This window comes from Neomonachus schauinslandi, chromosome 11 (assembly GCF_002201575.2).
Source record: "Neomonachus schauinslandi chromosome 11, ASM220157v2, whole genome shotgun sequence".
Classification (NCBI taxonomy): Eukaryota; Metazoa; Chordata; class Mammalia; order Carnivora; family Phocidae; genus Neomonachus; species Neomonachus schauinslandi.
In genome coordinates, this window is record NC_058413.1 from 18638065 (window position 1) to 18659178 (window position 21114).

Sequence of the window (21114 nt, forward strand, 5' to 3'; positions counted from 1 at the left end):
ATCAAGGACTATCCAGATTTTCTTGTTTTTGTTTACTTCTATTCTTTTAGCTTCTCAGGGAAGGGTATGTGAGGAGAGGTGGAACTAATAGTTGAAACAGTTTTAGTGGGTCTGGGAAATTTGAATTTTAAATTTGTAGGAGGAGGTGATCTAGCAGAGCCTGGAGGCAGTCTTGTGGGGAAGAGATTAAGGTTATGGGTGACCTAACCCTTGGGAGGATTTTTATACCTGCCAAAACTATTCTTAATGATAATGCATTTTAGAATTAACTTTTTAAAGTTAATTTAAGAACACATAGGAACACATCTGTAATTATTCATAATCACAAATGGGATTTTGCATTCAACTGGATTTGCTGGACTCTGATGAAATCTTCAACCAGGTACAGATAAGAGGAAACTCCATGTCCTACTTCTAACCTAAATGGTTTTCTTTCACCATCCTGATCCTAATAGATCTCCTTTTGTGCCTGTTCAGTATCTTACCCAGATTAGTGAAAATCCTCACTGGGCTTAATTATTTTATTTTTAATAGAGTAGTTACTTTAGTTGAAGAGGGTTATTGGTCTCTCTTTGTAATCAAAGTTTAGATTTAAAAAATATGACACCTTTGTTTACTGACTCTATATGCTTTTTGTTCCCATCTTATGTGATGTCAAATCTCTAAGGATACAGCCTGCCTCCAATTAAGTGAGCATTCTTGCTGGAGCAGGCCAACCAAAAGAAGCCTGAGGCCTGAGGACTGCCACAAAGCTTTTGCTTTTTATTAAAAACATGTAACCACACTCTGTGACTATTTCTTGTGTTCTACTCTGAGATGTCACACATTAGTGTGTGGGCTATAGAAAGAGAACTTAGATTTTTCTTAAAAAGAGATGAAGGTCTAACTAGGTGTTACTTCATTTGCAGTCTGAAAAGTCTCCATTCTCACCCATTAGATCCCAGATAAAAATCAAGGCAGCTAGAAGGTTCGTCACATTATATGTACAATTTGAGGCCACACACTATTATAGTCTTGTCTATTTCAGATATGATGGACCTTCATTTATACAAAGGAAAAAGTCACAATGATAGCTGAACATTAAAGCAGTTTTAAGACATTGTGATGTGGCGAGTCAAAAGGAGAGATATGGGAGGCAGAATCTGTGGGTGACTGATAATAGCACTGAGGTCCCAGGGACTGACTTTGCAAAATAATTCTACAGGTACAGGGATGCTTATATCTGAACAGTCTGATCAGTCAGTTGAAAGTCTGTAATTGCCCAGGTTCAGAGGGGCGGGAGATGGGCGCTCATACTCCACTTCTTTGTAAAGGGCGGATGTGTTTTCCCCACTCTTCTTCTTTTCCAAAGTATTGGTAAATATGTAATTTCTGCTTTTATCCATTATGTCAAGGGTGAATGACTACATGATGTTCAAAAAACAAAGAGCTGAAATTTGATATCCTTTAATATATTGGATGGTCTATATCTGTATCTATCTGTATTATCATCTATATCTATATTTATGTTTATATATCTACATCTCCTATCTGTATCACCTGTAACTATATGTGTATTTATACCTATATCTGTATGTATATTTATATTTCCTATCTATACCTATATATCTCCTATCTATATTATTTGTAACTCTATGTATATCTATACCTATATCTGTATGTCTATATATCTCTTACCTATATCATCTGTATCTATATCATCAAAAACTGTGTATATCTATACTTTTACCTATATCTGTGTCAGTACCTATTTTTGTATCTATATCTAAAACACAAGGCAAAGAAGGAATGAGATAATCCAGATTTATCATTTCAGTTGGGGCTTTCAATCTTGCCATTTTAGTAGTTGGACAGAAATGAAGTTACCTTTTGCCACAAAGATCCTCGATCATTGAGTTGCATGCCTTCCACTGGTTATGTAAATATTAGCGTACTCATCTTAATTTGGGAGGTGGTGCGGTAGAGCAAAATAGGACCTCATCATTAGGATCCTCTGTATGTGGTTGGTTCAAATCCTGTGTTATTCCCCTCACTGGCTGTACAACCTCCCAAAGATACTTTCCTGAGCCTCAGATTTCTGTGAAATGAGGATGTTGCTGACATTGTAATGTTGTTGTAAGCTTCAGAGGGAAGTCAGAATGTTCCAGAAGAGAGCAAGGAAGCTGATAGAACAGAGTTGAATGACCCCCAGGGAGCCGATGCCTGAGTATGGTGTTCCGGGCAAAGGCTCAGGTGTTGCTTTCTCTTATTTTATCCACATTGGTTTTCCTATTCTTTATTATTGCTGCCTTCCCAGCTACCTGTCCGGCAATCACCACTACATTACCTTTCACTGTGGCTTTGCGTTTTAGAACACGCCATCTTTTTTCAGATGGTTGGAGTTAATTTAAGACAAAACAGGTTCAACAGCTCAGCAAATAACAGGCTGCTGGAGGAGACAATGTAGTTGGAAAAGTAAACATTAAGAGACAAGAAAACAGACCCTAGAAATCTTCAGCCTGAGTCAAAGCTTAGGCAGGGAGGACAACTGTGAAAATAGACCAGATGATAGCAGAATGCAAAGCTGCTGTAGTTGCTGGTCAGAATATTTTAGGTATTTGTTTAGAAATTTAATTACATGGAAGGCAAGACTGTCCTTCATGTCAACATTTGAAAACTTAAAATTTGCTTCCTCCTTCCCCTTTTTGGAACAATGCCTGCCCATTTTATATTCAGTTAATTCAATCATTATTAAAATGCTGTCCCATCTGGAACAAATCCATTGCTCTAATAGGCTGAGAGTGAGAAAATAACCAGGAAAATGGTCTTCGTTTGGAAGAGGTTAGTGATGTGTTCTTATTCTTCGAAGGAGGAGATCTGGTTGCTGTTCACCTGTGGGAGCAAATTAACATTCAGAACAACTCTCTTAAAAGGGCAGGTCAAGTAAAAATCCAACTTTTAAAATTCTGTCCAGTGCAAATAGACCCAAACTTTGCCTTTATATGTAACATCTTTCACAAAAGACTCTGTTGGTGATTTCATTTGTTTCCCCAAGATTCCTTGTGGAAAGGAAGGCAACTGTGTGTCTTTAAAAGTAGACCACTCTTTCCCAAAACATCTGTGCCTACTATAGGTTCTTCAGTGATAACCAAATAGCTCTATACCCACTTCTGTGTCTGTCATCGTCTCTGTCGCAAGAATGTTAATTTGGTATCACTGTCTATTTTCATTATAATCTTTGTCCTGTGGGGACAGATTCATTATGAACCATTTTTAGTTCCTCTTTACTGTGTTTGTCAAAAACTGGAGATTGCACAATGAGGGTACGAAATGAAACTTTCATTAGGAGTCTGTGAAAATGTACTGGTTGCCATGACAACTGTGATATGACATGACATAAGAAGGGACCAGGGCTCAGCCCTGGTGCACAAGTTCATGTGAGTGGGCATGTGGGTGGGTGCCTGGGGGGTTGGGGGGCAGTGTCATGGGGGAGAGGAGTAGAGATAAGAGTGCAGAGGGTGACTGCAAGTTTTCTCATGGATGGAGCTAGTCAATTATGTTCCAGTTCCTAGAACTAGCACCTGCTTCCACTTATGAAAATTAATATTAATAAGTTTTCTTTCAGAGATAGTGATATACTGGTAAAAGTATGCAGGCTGCCCTTATTTGGAACACCGGCTCTGACTTCACCAATTTGTGCCTCCGTTTACTTATATATGGAATGAAGATGATATGATAATATTAGAATCTCCTTCATTGGCTTGCTTTTTTTAAGATTTTATTTATTTGAGAGAGCAAGTGTGTGTGCCCAAGTGGTGGGGAGGGACAGGGGGAAAGGGAGAAAGAAGCAGACTCTCCGCTGAGTGGGGAGCCCAGTGCAGGGCTTGATCTCAGGACCCTGAGATCATGACCTGAGCCAAAGGCAGACACTTAACCGGCTGAGCCATCCAGCCGCCCCTTCCTTCATTGGCTTGTTATAAGAAGGCCTGAGTTATGAAGGGAACGCATTTGGAAAAGTACCAGGAACACAGTGTGCCTTTGTACTGGGCAAGTTGTTTGGAATCTTTGATCCTAAGTTCTAGGTAATAATTGCTGTTCAGGGTTGTTGTAAAGATGAGCGATAATGAATGGAGAAGACTGGGTATGTGTAGGTGTTAGCTTCTCACTGGGTACCCTGTTTATGCATCACCTCCGCCGTCAGTTCGCTGACCATCTTCAACCCCATAGGGGTCTCAGGCGGGGATAACTGAGGCCCTCCACTGCTAAGGCCCCTTGGCCGTTTCTCAGTTCTGGGCTGTCTTCTGTGCTTCTCTTTCTTATCTTTTTGACAGGTCCTAGACAATCACTTTGACTCACCTACTACTGTCTCCCTTGGTCTTTTCTTCTGCAAGCCTGACTGCGGGTAGACAGTAGACAGTACAAAGAGTCCCAACTTTTGGTTTAAAGTCCCCAAATCCCTTGTTTTATTGCCTGAAGACCCTTTTTGGCCTTCTGCTTCTTTGTTTTATTCCTGCTACTGCAATTTAGCCTATTGGACCTCTTGATGCTAAGCCCCGGTGGTGCAATCGAGGCACCCATTTAAGTGAATGCATGTCCTCTCTGGGCTGCTTGTGCTCAGGTGGCCGTTTTCATTTGTGAGACCCAGGTAATATTAACAATGATGGTTTCTTAAGTTCCATGCCCCTCCACATCATACAAATGATGCTTCCTTTGACTCTTGCTCTTTTTCCATTTTGGGAACTTTTTTTCCCTCCTCCTCTCTTCTCCCATCTATTTGGAGGCAAAGCATTCCTCCCTGTTCAAGCAAACATACCTGTATGATAATGCTGCTCCTTAACATGTTGGTTTTTATCAATAAATATGGTATACATCAGACATCGTACCTACCCTGATCCCTCCTTTTGCCAAATCCCAGCGAAATTCCAGCTCCAGAATCCTATAGGATTTAGCATTTGTTCATAATGGTTAATTTTATAATAGTGAATCATTATATTGTATGGTACATTTATCTTTCTCAAAACTCCCTCCTATCCATGAGTTTATTTTATCTTCTTAGTAACCTTATCAAACAGGTAGGGAAGTTATTTTTATTTCTGTTTGACACATAAAGAAACCAAGCTCTAAGGAATGTGTGTGTGTGTTTGTGTGTGTATGTAGTGAATAAATAACTTGGATAAGATCCCTGTAGCTAATCTGTGGTCAAGTCGGGACTGAAATGCAAGACTTCTTCACACCTGCACTTTACCCATGAGATTATCCTGCCTTCTCATACCCTATTGTGCCCTTTATGTTTCATCTGTGGACATGATTAGTTCCAGACTCCCCCTCCCTACACTCACACACACCTGTAGGTGAAAGCTCTTATGGAAGATCTTTCAGTTCTCATTATAATTAATATAAAAACTGTTGTATCTTATTCATGAAAAGCATGTTCAGTAGTAAACTGGTAATATCAGTAATATGCATGCATAATTCTGTGCAGTGGATAAATGTAAGATTTGTCATTAACCTCACAAAATACACACTTTCCTGAAGTAGATGGAACTTCTTGGATCTGCAATAGCAGCTCTTGTCTTGCCAGTTGATTAGAGACTGCAAATTAGGACAAACTAGCTGAAGCATTCCAAGGGTCTGGGAGCTGCATCTGCACAAATTGTTTGAGATAAAATACTGAATTTTTTGCTGAAATACAATATTTAAATGTGAGAGCATGAAGAATTAAGAGTACCAGGACCACAGACTGAGACAGGAACATCAGCCTGATGGAAAACCTGTCATTCCCTTCCTTTGTGAGAGCTTAACCAGGCTCCTCCCTTTTGACTGTGGTGAATATTTTACAGTCTACACATATATCAAATCATCAAGTTGTACATCTTAAAAATATATGATTTCTAAGTTGTCATTTATAACTCAAAGAAGTTCGATAAAGAAAATTCTTCCTATTGAAAATCAGAAAGAAACTGAGCCCACCTCCCTTTTCTTAGACAGTTACTTTAGGAAATTTGTAATTGCAAGTTCTTTCTCTGTCTCTTTCAAATATGTGTAAATCTTTTTAAAAGTTGAATAAGCCTTGGGACGCCCGGGTGGCTCAGTCGGTTAAGCATCTGCCTTCAGCTCAGGTCATGATCCCAGGGTCCTGGGATTGGGTCCCCCATCAGGCTCCCTGCTCAACAGGGAGCCTGCTTCTCCCTCTGCCTGCCACTCTCCCTGATTGTGCTCGCTCTCTGACAAATAAATAAATAAGATCTTTAAAAAAAGTTAAATAAGCCTCTTGTCATCCTCACAACCCAAGATTGTCTTTCTCAAGGACCTGGGATCAGTTTCTTTAAAATGGAATCATCAAGGAAGATAATACCCCTATTTCTCAGTTTCTGTGGAAGGGTGGAAACCTAATTTGAGCAGATGCCTCAGTCCAAGTTGCAAAACTACTCTTGTCATAAACATATGAGTTTATATTTCCTTTGGATAAATCCAACTAGCTAACACAGATGGTCACCACAATTACCCAGTGAATTTAGGATAAACTATGTTTGACAAATGGCGCTGTCAAGTTTTCTTACTTGAGGACAAGTTATTGTTTATCTTGTGAGCATGTAATGAGTTGTATCTGCTTGGCTATAGAAAAGGGTGAGATTTCTTCCTGTTTTTGCAATCTCTTAGCAGATTGCCTGTGATCGTATTTGGTTTCAGCTTATTCAATCATAAGCTTGTATTCTTTCCCCTACTTTGTGGTGATGTTTTCTGGGTTGGGAAGAGATTTTTAAAAAAAAACTTTTTTTTTTTTTTTTTTAATAATGTGTATACTTCGCTTGAGCAGAAACTTGTAAGGGAAACACCTCATGACTCCACACTACATTTTAGTTCTTTAGAATTGTTTCTGTGTCTTTGGTCCATATTTTTGTATGCTACAAACCATATCTTGATGTGGTACCCTTAGCTAAACCTTGCATGGTTACCTCTGTGGCGTGACCACCAGAAGGCCCTGGATAAATATTGCATCTAATCTGTTATATGGTCAGTTTGCTGCAAGTACTTAAAGAACAGAAACAGAATTATGCTAGGAGAACACGGGAACATGGAGCTAGTTGATGGCATTTAAAGCTAATCCTGGCATGCTCATGAGGGCTGAGAAATTGAGGCATTATAGCCAAACCTGGCCACTTCCACCTACCTGTGTTGATACAACTTGAGGAAGGCTCATCTGGGTTCAACAATCCTCAGAGTTTTGAGACCTGTTCTATAATCTCTCTCTTTTTTTAAAGATTTATTTATTTATTTATTTGAGAGAGCGATAATGAGAGAGAGAGAGAGTACATGGGGGTGGGGGTCAGAGGGAGAAGCAGGCTTCTCGCTGAGCAGGGATCCCGATGCGGGACTCGATCCCGGGACTCCAGGATCATGACCTGAGCCGAAGGCAGTCGCTTAACCAACTGAGCCACCCAGGCGCCCCTGTTCTACAATCTCTTACATATCTTCAGTTATGCATTGATTTCTCTCTAGGGAAGGGAGAAAGCCAAGCAACAGCTTTCGTTTTCTTTTTCCCAGTGTTGCCATGTTGTCTTCTCCCATTCATAGACATCAATGCTGCTTCTGTGAATATTTTTCTTGGTATAGGGGTACATCCAATCTTCCTTAAAGTCTTTTACTCCTTAATAGACCCACTGAATCCATCTTCATCAGTTAATACCAAAGGTGGTGGCAGAGAAAGCTTAGGCTGTGCACCTACTTGAATTGTTGGCCAATTTTCTAGTGGGTAGCAGGAAAACATATCAGATAAGATTATAACTATATCCAGATCTGAGAGTCAAGGCTAATGTTCCCAAGCTCTGGGATTAAGCACATAGGACTTACACAGCCTAAATTGGGGAAGTGAGTCTTCTGTAGGATGGGAAGTTGTGATAAAGATTGTCATTAGTGGTTGCTCTGACTTCGCAGGAATAGTAAACTGGGGGCTTGAAAATGCCTTGCACATCTACTCTCTACTTTGTTCAGGCTGTAAAATGTGGGTTTAATTGAATTTCACAACCAAGGAAAAAATGAAATCAAATGTAATAGAACACATGCAGGTCAACACATTGCCTTCAGGACAACTGGGCTAATATGGGGTCGAGCCCATGTGGAGAATTTGCAAATGAGATGACACTGGTGAAATTTGGACACAATAACACTCTGATTAGTAAGCACAGCTGCTCAGCATCCAGAATCATTCTGTGTCAGTCTCCATTTCAAGCATATTGTTGCCTTCCTGAAGTTTGGTGTCTCATCACTGAGCTCCTCAGTCCTGTTCAAAAGTAGCAAAGGGACAAAGCTAACATCTATATGTTGTCAAGTGATCAGCTCAAATTTGAGATTTTTTTTTGAAAGGCTTAAACAGCACTTCATCAGTTTTCTGATGATGCTGATTTCTCTTTGCCCCTTTGCCTCTGCTGCTTTCTCAACGATATTGTGAATATTGAAATGAATTCCTAACAAGAGTAGCTATATCCATGTTTACTTCTCAGAAGCAGAGAAAAAGCAGGACTACCAGAGAGTCCACTGCGCTTAGAATTAGACAGGTGTAGCTCTAACTCCCAGTTCCAGCCCTTAGCAGCTGCGTGAACTTGGGCAAGTCATTCAAGCTTTCTGTGCCATTTCCTTACTAGTGATACAAAGTTTATGTTTTGGACCACAGGAGTCTCTGCACAAGTGTTAGGTACATTTGATTCTGAAAAAAGTAGTGTAGGGATAACATCAAAAAATTTTTGAGATGGATTGGACTTTGTACCTTTCAAAGCAGTGGTCCCCAACAGTGGAAATGCTGCCTGGGGAAATACCCGAATATAGGGAGAAGGGGTCTCTGTACTTCTTTCTTTTTTTTTTTTTTAAGGTTCTATTTATTTATTTGAGATAGAGAATGAGAGAGAGAGAGATCACGAGCAGGGGGCAAGGGCAGAGGGAGAAGCGGATTCCCCGCTGAGCAGGGAGCTCGACACGGGACTCAATCCCAGGACCCAGGGATCATGACCTGAGCCCAAGGCAGACGCTTAACCGACTGAGCCACCCAGGCACCCTGTACTTCTTTAAACATGTTTAATATCCTGTTGTTCAAACAAATAAAACACCACGGAAAACAGTTCCACAACATCTTCTTAACTATTGGAAGATACTGAGAAGATAAAAAAGACAAAGTTGGAAAGAAGGAGAAGAAGAAAAAAATAACCATAGAAAAGGAAAAAGAGAGAGTACAAAACAAGATGATATAAATAGCTCAAAATATAAAGTAGATAATTGTAAATGGACTTGATGGTTAAAGACAGAGTTTGTTGTATTTAATTAAAACAGCAATTTAGTAATTCGCTGCTTATGAGAGACAGACCCCAATTACTAGTCTTAAAATTGAAAAATTTTGGAAGTGAAAGGTTGGGAAAAGACACATCAAATATTAACCTGAAGAAAATTTTGATATATATCATACATATGTATACATATATATATATATACACACACATATGTATTAAATAAAATATACATACCATATAATATACATATGTATTCCAAACATAGGTTTGAAAATGTAAATAAAATTACTGTAAACAATTCACGGGGGGCACCTGGGTGGCTCAGACGGTTAAGCATCTGCCTTCAGCTCAGGTCAGGATTCCGGGGTCCTGGGATTGAGCCCTACATCTCTCCCTCTGCCTGCCGCTCCCCCTGCTTGTACTCTCTCTCTCTCTGTCAAATAAAAAATAAAAATTCTGAAAAAAACCCAATAATTCACGGATGGGAGAATCAGAAAATAGAGCATAGTGGACATCAGAAGAATACTTAAAATTGTACTAAAATTGTACTAATATTGTAAAATTGAAAATAGTGCACATCAAACTACTAAGTCAATAAAGTAAGTTCTCAATGATTATATTGGAAAAGAAGAAAGACTGGAAATTAATGAGCTAAATTTGCAACTCAAAGTTAGAAAAGCAGAGTAAACTCTAGGAATGTGGAAGAGTGTAGTGAATATAATAGCAGATATTAATGAATAAGAAAACAAGGTACAATATAAAAACTCAAGATCAAAATAAAGTTATTTGGAGAGTATAATAAAATTGATATATTTTTGCAAGAGTGATCAAGAACAAATGGGAGGGGAGCCTGGGTGGCTCAGTCGTTAAGCGTCTGCCTTTGGCTCAGGTTATGATCCCAGGGTCCTGGGATCGAGTCCCACATCGGGCTCCCTGCTCGGCAGGAAGCCTGCTTCTCCCTCTCCCACTCCCCCTGCTTGTGTTCCTGCTCTCGCTGTGTCTCTCTCTGTCAAATAAATAAACAAAATCTTTAAAAAAAAAAAAAAGAACAAATGGGAGAAGGCTCACAATAAAAAGATTAAAAATAAAAAATGTAACATACCACAATTATAGTAGAAATATAAACATAATGTAAACTATTAAGAACCTATAGCAATAAATTTGAAGTTAAGCAAATTTCTTATAAAGCTATATCTTACTAACACTCAAAAAGAAATAGAAAACTGGGATATTTACATTTATATTTAAAGAAAGCAAATGAGTAGCTAAAAAAAATCTAAAAAATAAAGAAAAGATGAAATTGTATTGCCCAGATGACTTTTTACAAGAAAGTTCTATCAACCATTTATGCAAACTCTTCTAGAGATGAAGAGAAAATGCTTCTCAGCTCACTTAAGAATCAAGTATAATTTTGATATTGAAATCGTATGTGGGAGAGAAAAATTAGAGACCAATCTCACTGATAAAACAAGATTAAATAGTTCTAATTAAAAAAAGCAAGATAAATGCAGCCATGTTTAAAAAAATGCACTATGAGATATTTGAGTTTATTTCAAGAATTGGAGAATTTTTATAATTAGAAAATTATTAATGTAACTTAACCTCATTAACAGATGAAAGAAGATAAAATATATTAGATGTAGACAAGTGAAATAGCAACAACTCTAAGCTTCTTAGCATACTAACAATAATAATGGGAACCTCTTTAACCATGTGAAGGTATATAACAAAACAGAGAATATGGTGCCTGAGGGGAAAATATTAAATGTATTTCTTCTAACCACCAGGATTTACCAATGATGCATCTATCACAACTTCTGTTTTATATTGCATGGTAGGCTCTCACTTGTATAATAAGACACAAAAATGAAGTAAAAAGTATAAGAAAAAGGAACGAACAAAACTATCAGTATTTTCAGATTCTCTTATTGTCTACATAGAAAATCCAAGAGAAGCTTTAGATGAGCAACAGAATTAATGAGCTCAATACAGTGACTGGATATATTACCAAAAATAAAAATCTTTAGTTTCTTTATGTCAGCCACAAACAGCAAATGTAATATAAAGAAAAGATAATCAATGTCAAAATAAAAAATATAATACTTTTATGGAGAAAATTTTAAATTTCTGTTGAAAGATGTTAAAGACCCAAATAAGTGCAGAAATATGATTGTGGGTGGGAAGTCTCAAATCATAAAAATCCTCATTCTCTAAAGATTAATTCATAAATTCATATTCTTTCCATCCAAAATCCAAGTATGTCAAATAGAATGGACCATGACAAGCACATTCTAAAGTTTATATAGAAAACCAAGGGATCAAAAATAGAGCAGTTTTGAAGATCAAAATAGGGGGATTCAAACTTAGCAGGTATCAAGAATCCTTATGTTTTATTAAAACAGTATGCTGTTAACACAGAAATAGGGACATTGAACATAGTAGAAGATTATACAGAAATGTATACATATAAAAACTTGATATATGACAGAGGTAATATTGCAAATCAGGGATGATATTTAAGAAATGATTCTGGGACAATTAGTTAATCCTTATGAAAATAGTGAAATTGGATCCATTCCTTATATTTTAAGATCAATTTTTTTTTTAAAGATTTTATTTATTTGACAGAGAGAGACACAGCGAGAGAGGGAACACAAGCAGGGGGAGCGGGAGAAGCAGGCTTCCCGCTGAGCAGGGAGCCCGATGCGGGGCTCAATCCCAGGACCCCAGAATCATGACCTGAGCCGAAGGCAGACCTTAACGCCTAATCCACCCAGGCACCCCTTGCTTTCATTTTCTAAAGAAATCCTTCTCTATACCAAAGTCCTACTGATATTTTCCAACATTGTATTCTAAAAACTGTTAAATTTTGTTTTTCACACAGATTCTTAATCCAAATAGAATTGATCTTAAAGGGGCGCCTGGGTGGCTCAGTCAGTTAAGTGTCTGCTTTCAGCTCAGGTAATGATCCCAGGGTCCTGGGATCGAGCCCCACATCGGGCTCCCTGCTCCACGGGAAGCCTGCTTCTCCCTCTCCCACCCCCCCTGCTTGTGTTCCCTCTCTCGCTGTGTCTCTCTCTGTCAAATAAATAAATAAAATCTTAAAAAAAAAAAGAAAATGAAAGCAAAACTAGAAAGGCAAAGATTGATAAAATGAACTATGTTAAATATTTAAATCTGTCTGCATCAGAAGATATCAAAAACAGAGTGGGAAGGTATTTGTCACAGAATAAGAGCTTTTTAAACAAAAATAGCAGATATGGGATCATTGTACAGCATACTTAGAGGACTCTTAGGAGACAGGAAGATACAAACAATTCAATTTAATAATAGACCAATAATATGATCAGATAAATCACCAAATTAAAAACTCAAAAGGCCAACAACATGTGAAAAAATGCATAATATCAGTACTATTCAGGAAAATGCAGATTAGAAGTACAATGAGCTATCATTTTAGTACCGATGAGACTGACAAAATTAAAACAATGATTTCAGTTATTGGAAGGAAGTAGAACCACGGGCACTTGCATACACCTCTGGGAGAAGTACAAATTGATGCAGTGACTTGGGAGAGCTACTGACAGTAGCTAGCAAAGGAGCACCTGCCCTGTGACCTATGTATTGGGATGTAACGGTCATTGGAGCATTGCTTGTAATAGCAAAAAAATTGGAGACAACATAAATGTCTATTAAAAGGAGAAAGGATAAATCAATTCTTCTATATTCATACAACAGAATTCTTTACAGTGGTTAAAATTAATGAACTAGAGATAAATGTATTCATATGAATAAATCACAAAAACATGCTAAATAAAGAAAGCAAATTGCGAAAGAATACTGTGTTAGTTCAGGTCCTCTAAAATGCAAATGCCAAGACAAAATTACTGGGGGAAACACTTAAGAGGGAGGAAGAGAGGGACCTGGAGAAGGTGGGGAGAGGTTTCAGACTATGATGCAGGTCTGAGTCCTGTAAAGGAACAAGAGCAATAGAGATCAGGAGCCAAAGTGGCCTGTTAAAGGAGTCCTACATTTTTGCAGGAGTGGGCCTGCGTTAGCAACCCTCTCATCCCCCGTTCTTGGGTAGGGGTAGCCTATGGGAAGCACTGCACAAGGTGGGGTGGACAGAGAGAAGAGCAGATGTAGCCCTCAGACACTTCCTCTGTACCAGAGCAAGGAAATCTTAGTGGCACATTTTCATGGCTACCACAAACCCGTACAATATGATTCTGGCTATATAACGTTAAAATCTACAAAACAACTCTACATATTGTTTGTGGATGCATAGATATACAGGAAACGTTTTCGAACATGCCTTGGGATAATCGCCAAATTCAGGGTAATGATTAACTACCAGGACTGGGAATAGAGAAAAATGGCAACAGGCAGGGCCCACAGGGGACTTTATTTCATAAATTCTTATTGTTAAAGATCTAAGTGGTAATTACACTGGTATTTGCCATATTAAACTCTCATGTTTTCATTATCCTAATGTATTTTGTAATAATAATACATTACAGCTAATTTCTTAAGAGGTAGTGGGTATGGGTTACAAAAAATAGTTGGAACATCTTGTTTTAATGGAAAAGAAGTCATGGAGATATGCACAAAACTCAAAGTTTTCCTTTAAGACCACTGATGTGAATCAAATTACATTAAATAAAGTAATCATTGAATGAAGAACAGCTTTACTACAAGGATTGATGGACATGTATTCCACAAATTTTGATGTACTGTATTTTTATTTTAATTCAGCTCAAAATATTTTCTCATTTCCCTTTTGATTTTTCCTTTGACTCATGGGCTATTTAGAAATCTTTTTTGTTTATAAAAGTGGAGGGTTTTCTAAAAACACTTTTGTTTTTGACTTTGTATTGTATTCCAAGAACAAACTTTGTATGATTTGAACCATTTCAAATATAATTATTTTATGATTCAGAATATAGTCTGTCATGGTAAGTGTTTTGTGTGCACTTGAAAATTATGTGGATTCAGATGTTTTTGGGTGGAGTGTTCTATAAATGTCGATTAGGTCAATTGACATTTGTTTGATGGTGTTATTCCAGTTTTTTATATCCTTACTGATTTGCTGCCTGCTTGTATCAATTATAGAGAGAAGGGTGTTAAAATCTCCCAGTGTAATTACAGATTTATTTCTCCTTCCAGTCCTATCAGTTTTTGCTTCATGCATTTTGAAACTCTTATAAAAGGCATCAACATTTAGGATTGTTATATCTTCTTGCTGAATTGATTTCTTTACCTTTATAAAGTGACACTCCTTATACCTGCTCATATTCTTTGTTTCAAAATATGCTTTGTCTGAGAGAAATGTAGACCCTTCAGCTTTCCTTTTATTAGTGTTAGCATGATACATGTTTCTATCTTTTTGCTTGTTTGTTTCTTATAGGAAACATATAATTTGTAATTATTCTTTTTAAAATCCAATCTGACAGTCTCTTTTAATTGGGATGTTTAGACCATTTACATTCAACATGATTATTGATAGGTTGAGCTTAAGTCACCATCTTACCATTTCCTTCTCTTTTTCCCATCTGCTCTTTGTTTTCTTTTCCCTTTTTTTTTTATTGTGCCTTCTTTTGAATTAATTGAATCACTTTTATTATCCTCTTTTATCCTTAGCTGGTTTGTTTAGGTGTTGCTTTAGGGTATATAGCTTTTAACTTATTACACTGTATTTTTTGAGTAATATACCGCTTCATGTAAAGTTATATAACAGTGTACTCCCAGTTTTCCTCCTCCCAGTCTTTGTGCCATTTTGGTCATACATTTTACTTCTATATATGTTATAAACCCCTTAATATATTATTATTATTTTTCTCTAATGAGCTATCGTAAAGAGATTTTAAAAATAAGAGGAAAGGGCGCCTGGGTGGCTCAGTCGGTTGGGCGACTGCCTTCGGCTCAGGTCATGATCCTGGAGTCCCGGGATCGAGTCCCGCATCGGGCTCCCTGCTCAGCGGGGAGTCTGCTTCTCCCTCTGACCCTCCCCCCTCTCATGCTCGCTCTATCTCATTCTCTCTCTCAAATAAATAAATAAAAATAAAAATAAGAGGAAAAAATCTCTAATATTTACCCACATTTTTACGATTTCTAGTGCTCTTTATGCCTTTGTGTTGATACAGATTTCTGTCTGCTAGCATTTTCCTCCTGTCCCAAGAACTTTTTGAAAACATTTTTGTAGTACAGGTCTGCTGGTGATTAAGTCTTCTGGCTTTTATATGTCTAAACATTCTTTTTTTTTTTTTTTAAGATTTCACTTATTTTTTTGACAGAGAGAGACATAGTGGGAGAGGGAACACAAGCGGGGGAATGGGGGAGGGAGAAGCAGACTCCCCGCTGAGCAGGGAGCCCGATGCGGGGCTCGATCCCAGGACTCCGGGATCATGAGCTGAGCCAAAGGCAGACGCTTAACGACTGAGCCACCCAGGCACCCTGTCTAAACATTCTTTATTTTCCTTTGTTTATAGAAGGTATTTTTTTTGGTTGCGATATAATTAACAGTTGACATTTTTTTTCTTTCAATAATTTAAAGATGTTGTTTTACTTTCTCATTACGGGTTGTATTTTCCTGCCTCTTTGTATATTGCTAATTTTTTTTTAAAGATTTTATTTATTTATTTGAGAGAGAATGAGAGAGAGCACATGAGAGGGGGGAGGGTCAGAGGGAGAAGCAGACTCCCCGCTGAGTAGGGACCCCGATGCGGGACTCGATCCCGGGACTCCAGGATCATGACCTGAGCCGAAGGCAGTCGCTTAACCGACTGACCCACCCAGGCGCCCTGTATATTGCTAACTTTTTGATTGGATGATAGGCATTGTGAATTTTACTTTGTTAAGTGCTGAATATTTTTGTATTCTTGTAAGTATTTTTGAGTTTTGTTTTAAGGTGTATTTAATTGACCTTCAAATAGTTTGGTCCCTTCAAGGCTTTCTGTTAAGTTTTGCTAGGTGGGAGCAGAGCAGTTTTTATTCCAGAACTAGTTTAGTTGTATAATGAGCCAGTACCCTGTTGAATATCCTGCCCCACGCCTGGTTAAGTATAAAGTCTTTCCTTCTGGGTTGTGGGAATAGAAGTACTTACGGTTCTGTGTGTTCTCTAGGATTGGTTCCTTCTGTTTATTTTAGGTCATTCTTTATCTGGCCTTGAGTAGTTTTCTTACCTGCATGTTCTGGTCAGTATTCAGATGAAGACTTGAGTGGGACCTTCTGTAGATCTTGAGGTTCTTTCTCTGTACAGCTTTCCCTTCTTTGGTGCTCTGCCCCGTGAATTTTAGCCTTCTTGTAATCTTTAAACTTCTAAATCTCTCTCCTTGGTTCAGTAGGATCACTGGGCTCTACCTGATCCCCCCCCCACCCCCCTCTGCTGAACACTAGAAATTCAAGGCAAAGCTGGGCAGTCAGAGGGCATACCTCAGTTCCCCTCTCAGGAATCACTGTCCCCTGATACCTAACATTCAGTGTCTGAACATAATTATCTGGTTTCTTAATTACTTCAGACCACAGGTAGAACTGGTCTTTATTACTCCATCTTTGTCAGAATAAGTAGTTACTTGGCTAATTCTTAGTCATAATTTTAGTCCCTGGTTTAATCTCTCTCCTGCGGATACGCCTTTCCTGATCAACCTAGGTAAGGTAGGCTTCCCTATCCTCATAACATTTTGCTACCTTCCTTCAGAATCCTTACACAGTTTGAAAATGTATGGTCATTTGTAGGTTTGTTCAGAGTCTATGTCCACTAATAAATAGTAAGCCTCAAGCCGAGAACACTTCTGTCAGAATCACCTTTGTATCCTTACTGCCTACCACAGTGCAAGGTATATGGTATAATTTCAGATATTTGTTGAACAAATAAATGGCTGTAGCACAGACCATGCACTTCTTGTGTCACCTCTGTGTCAATGTATTCTTTTTTTTTTTAAAGGAAGCAATTAGAGGCTTTTTTTTTTAAAAGATTTTAATTATTTATTCATGAGAGATAGAGAGAGAGAGAGGCAGAGGGAGAAGCAGGCCTCCCACGGAGCAGGGAGCCTGATGCGGGACTCAATCCCAAGACCCTGGAATCATGACCTGAGCCGAAGGCAGACGCTTAACCATCTGAGCCACCCAGGCACCCTGTGTCAATGTATTCTTATTTGCATGTCCCTTAGAGTTATTTTGTTGGAATACTGCTGGAATGAAAGTAATATTGGAAATACAGATTGGTTATCTCGGAGTATTTTCATCTATTTAGCTAACAAAGACCAACATTCATGTAAGTAGGCATATGGGGCTGTTAATATTTTGTTCTTCAGATATGCTAACTTATCATCATAGCTGTGTGTGTGTGTGTGTGTGTGTTGTGGAGAATGGCTCACTTGGAATTAGTATCATCAAACCCAGTGCCCTCATGTTTATCACAGATATAGCCACTATTATGAGTCGAGTAGGTAGATTTCCATATTTTTTTCTGATTATATACATATATATGTGTATAAGTTAATCTTTGTATATTTCAAAATTATGTTGCTAGCAGAATACACATGTATGTTTCCTATGTCTTGTATAATTGTTCTTTTAACAATATGAAGTACCCATGATATTAGTATCATTATAAGATTTGTTTTGAGGAGATTTGCCTGATACTTCTTTTTTTTTTTTTTTTTAAAGATTTTATTTATTTATTTGACAGAGAGAGACACAGCGAGAGAGGGAATACAAGCAGGGGGACTAGGAGAGGGAGAAGCAGGCTTCCCGCGGAGCAGGGAGCCCGATGCGGGGCTCGATCCCAGGACCCTGGGATCATGACCTGAGCCGAAGGCAGACGCTTAACGACTGAGCCACCCAGGCGCCCCTGCCTGATACTTCTTTTTGCAATTCATTTGTTTTCAATCTTGTGATGTCTTTAATTTTTCTTATCCATGTAATAGATGAGTTTAACTCTTTTTATGTTTTGTGATTTCTTTTTTCTTTTTTTTTTTTAAGATTTTATTTATTTATTTGAGAGAGAGAATGAGAGAGAGAGAGCACATGAGAGGGGGGAGGGTTAGAGGGAGAAGCAGACTCCCTGCCGAGCAGGGAGCCCGATGCGGGACTCGATCCCGGGACTCCAGGATCATGACCTGAGCCGAAGGCAGTCGCTTAACCAACTGAGCCACCCAGGCGCCCTGTTTTGTGATTTCTGATATGTTTGGACTTGTTCTGCCATCTAATTTTGTATTTTTGTTTTCTCTGCTTTTATGAGTTATCTGTTCCTATATATCTAATTGCTCCCAAACTTAGTGGCTTAGAACAGTAATAATTATTTTATTATCTCTCATAGTTTCTGTGGGTAAGGAATTCAGATAGAGCAGAGCAGAGATGGGATTTCTCTGTTCTTTGATGTTCTCAGGTGGAATCATTTGAAAGCTCATTCATTTGTATGTCTAGTAGTTGCTAGTGTTGGCAAGGAATCTAGCTGGAGATTTTTGATGGAACTTCCTCACAGTCTCTTCATATGTTAGACTTTCTTAAAATATAGTGCCTGGGTTTGAAGAGCAAGGGTACTGAAGGAGCCAGGTAGAAGCCATTTTGTCATTTATGACCTAGCCTCAGAAGTTATGAAACATTATATCCATTGAATTCTGTTATTTGAGGTGTCCATAAATTTCTGTCCAAGTTCAGAGGAAGGGAACATTAGACGCCATCCGTCAATGGAGATGTGTCAACAGCATATTTTAAGAAGAACATATGGGATGGTATATTTTGTGGTGTGAGCACCTTTGGAAAATACAGTCTGCTACATCTGGTTTATATTTTCATTTTATTTTTCTATATTTTATTGAATTGATACAGTTTGCTTGTTCTATCTTCTCCTGCTACTGGCTTCAAAGTTATACATTTTACTTTTGGTTTACCAGTGATTGACTAAAAATTTGTAATAAATGTGTGTAAACTTATATTTTGCTAACAAACTTCAGAGTTATTTCATATCCGGTTCTATCATACAAGGCAAACATAGCACACTTTTTCTTCCCTCTGCCTACTAGCACGCTGCCAAAGTATATGTTGCAATTGAATGGAATTTTAGTTTGTTATTAAAATCAATTTTTAAAATAATCAGCATTTAATTTAGTTTCTAATTTCCTTTTGCTTGCTGAGAGAGGTTAGAATGAAATGCTTAATTTCACTGAGGGATCAGTCTGAGTTTGTTAGAATCTTGGCTCCCCCACTTACTAGTTGTGTGACTGGACAATTAATTTATTTGAGCTGGAGATATTTGTCTTTAAAATGGGAGATGGGTCTTAAATATTACCTACCTTATAGGTAGAACAAATAAATGAGATGGTACAGGTTTGGCACTTACTAAGCTTTCAATATCATTTAAATATTACCAATAGTTTCTAAATATTTAAATATAAAAACTTCTTTTTTCTCCCCAAAGATTTATTTACTTGAGAGTGGGGGGGGGTTGGGAAGGAGGGAGAGGGAAAGGGAAAGAGAGAATCTCAAGCACACTCCCTGCTGAGCAAGGAGCCCTAGGTGAAGCTCAGTCCCAGAACTCTGAGATCATGACCTGAGCCAAAATCAAGAGTTGGACGCTTAGCTGGCTGAGCCACCCAGGAGCCCCAAATATAAAAACTTCATATATGTTCTTTCATTGTTAATATCTTCTGCTAAAGGTACTCCAATTTTTTTCTTAGTTACTCTTGTCTTTATCTCCAGGTATTATATGACAAGTGCATAGGTCCATGGCTTGAGTTTGTAATGTAAATATTGACATTCTTAAATATCAGTTCATACTTAGATTATTCCTGTCAGTTAAACAAGGACATTCTCAATAAAAGTAGAAGGGAATTTTTTTTAATCACATGAGATTGATTCTGATATTGATTATTTGAACTGGTATCCATCATATATCCTTGCTACAAAATTAGAATCTTTTTTTTTTAAGATTTTATTTATTTATTTGAGACAGAGAGCACATGAGAGGGGGGAGGGTCAGAGGGAGAAGCAGGCTCCCTGCCGAGCAGGGAGCCCGATGCAGGACTCGATCCCGGGACTCCAGGATCATGACCTGAGCCGAAGGCAGTTGCTTAACCAACTGAGCCACCCAGGCGCCCTAGAATATCTTTTTTTAAAGTCTATTTATATATTTTTGTAATCTCTATACCCATCGTGGGTATAGAGATTGAACTCAAAACCCTGAGATCAAGAGTTTCATGCTCTTCTGACTGAACCAGCTAGGTGTAAATGGCATTTAGGCATGTATTCTAAAGGGAACAATATATGTTGGGTTGAGGGAGTAGATTGTGAATTGGTGATGGTTGACCCATCTCACTTGCCTGTGTTTTAGGAAATGTAATCAGTAGGGAGGTGACCTATCTGTAGAAGGTCTTGGTCTTGGTTGGCTGGTACTCCGGAAATATCCTAGCCATTTAGGGACATGATTGTTTAAGCTCACAGGACAGCCAGGGAGTATAAAATTATCTCAATGGAGGATAGGGGTTTGTAGAGGGAGACAAGGTATTTATGCCACTCTAACACTTAGCCCTTGTCTCTGGAGGAAGAAACTATAATTGTCAAATACATATTAGAATTTTCAGAAATACTTGGGAGTCATTATGTGTGTATATTATAAATCATTATTCATGACACTATTTGTTCTCAGACAATGTGATAAAAATCACAACATTTTAATCATTTTGATCAAGATAGAAAATAAAAGCAAGGAAACCTGTAAGTACTCCAGCATAACTCAATTAACGATGATGTCCATTTTAGGAAAAATCCTGTTGGGGGTTTTGTTCTCCTGCTGGAATAAGTTTGCGCATTTATCTTGACATTTGCTGAGGTTAGCATGGTATGGCACAACAGTTCT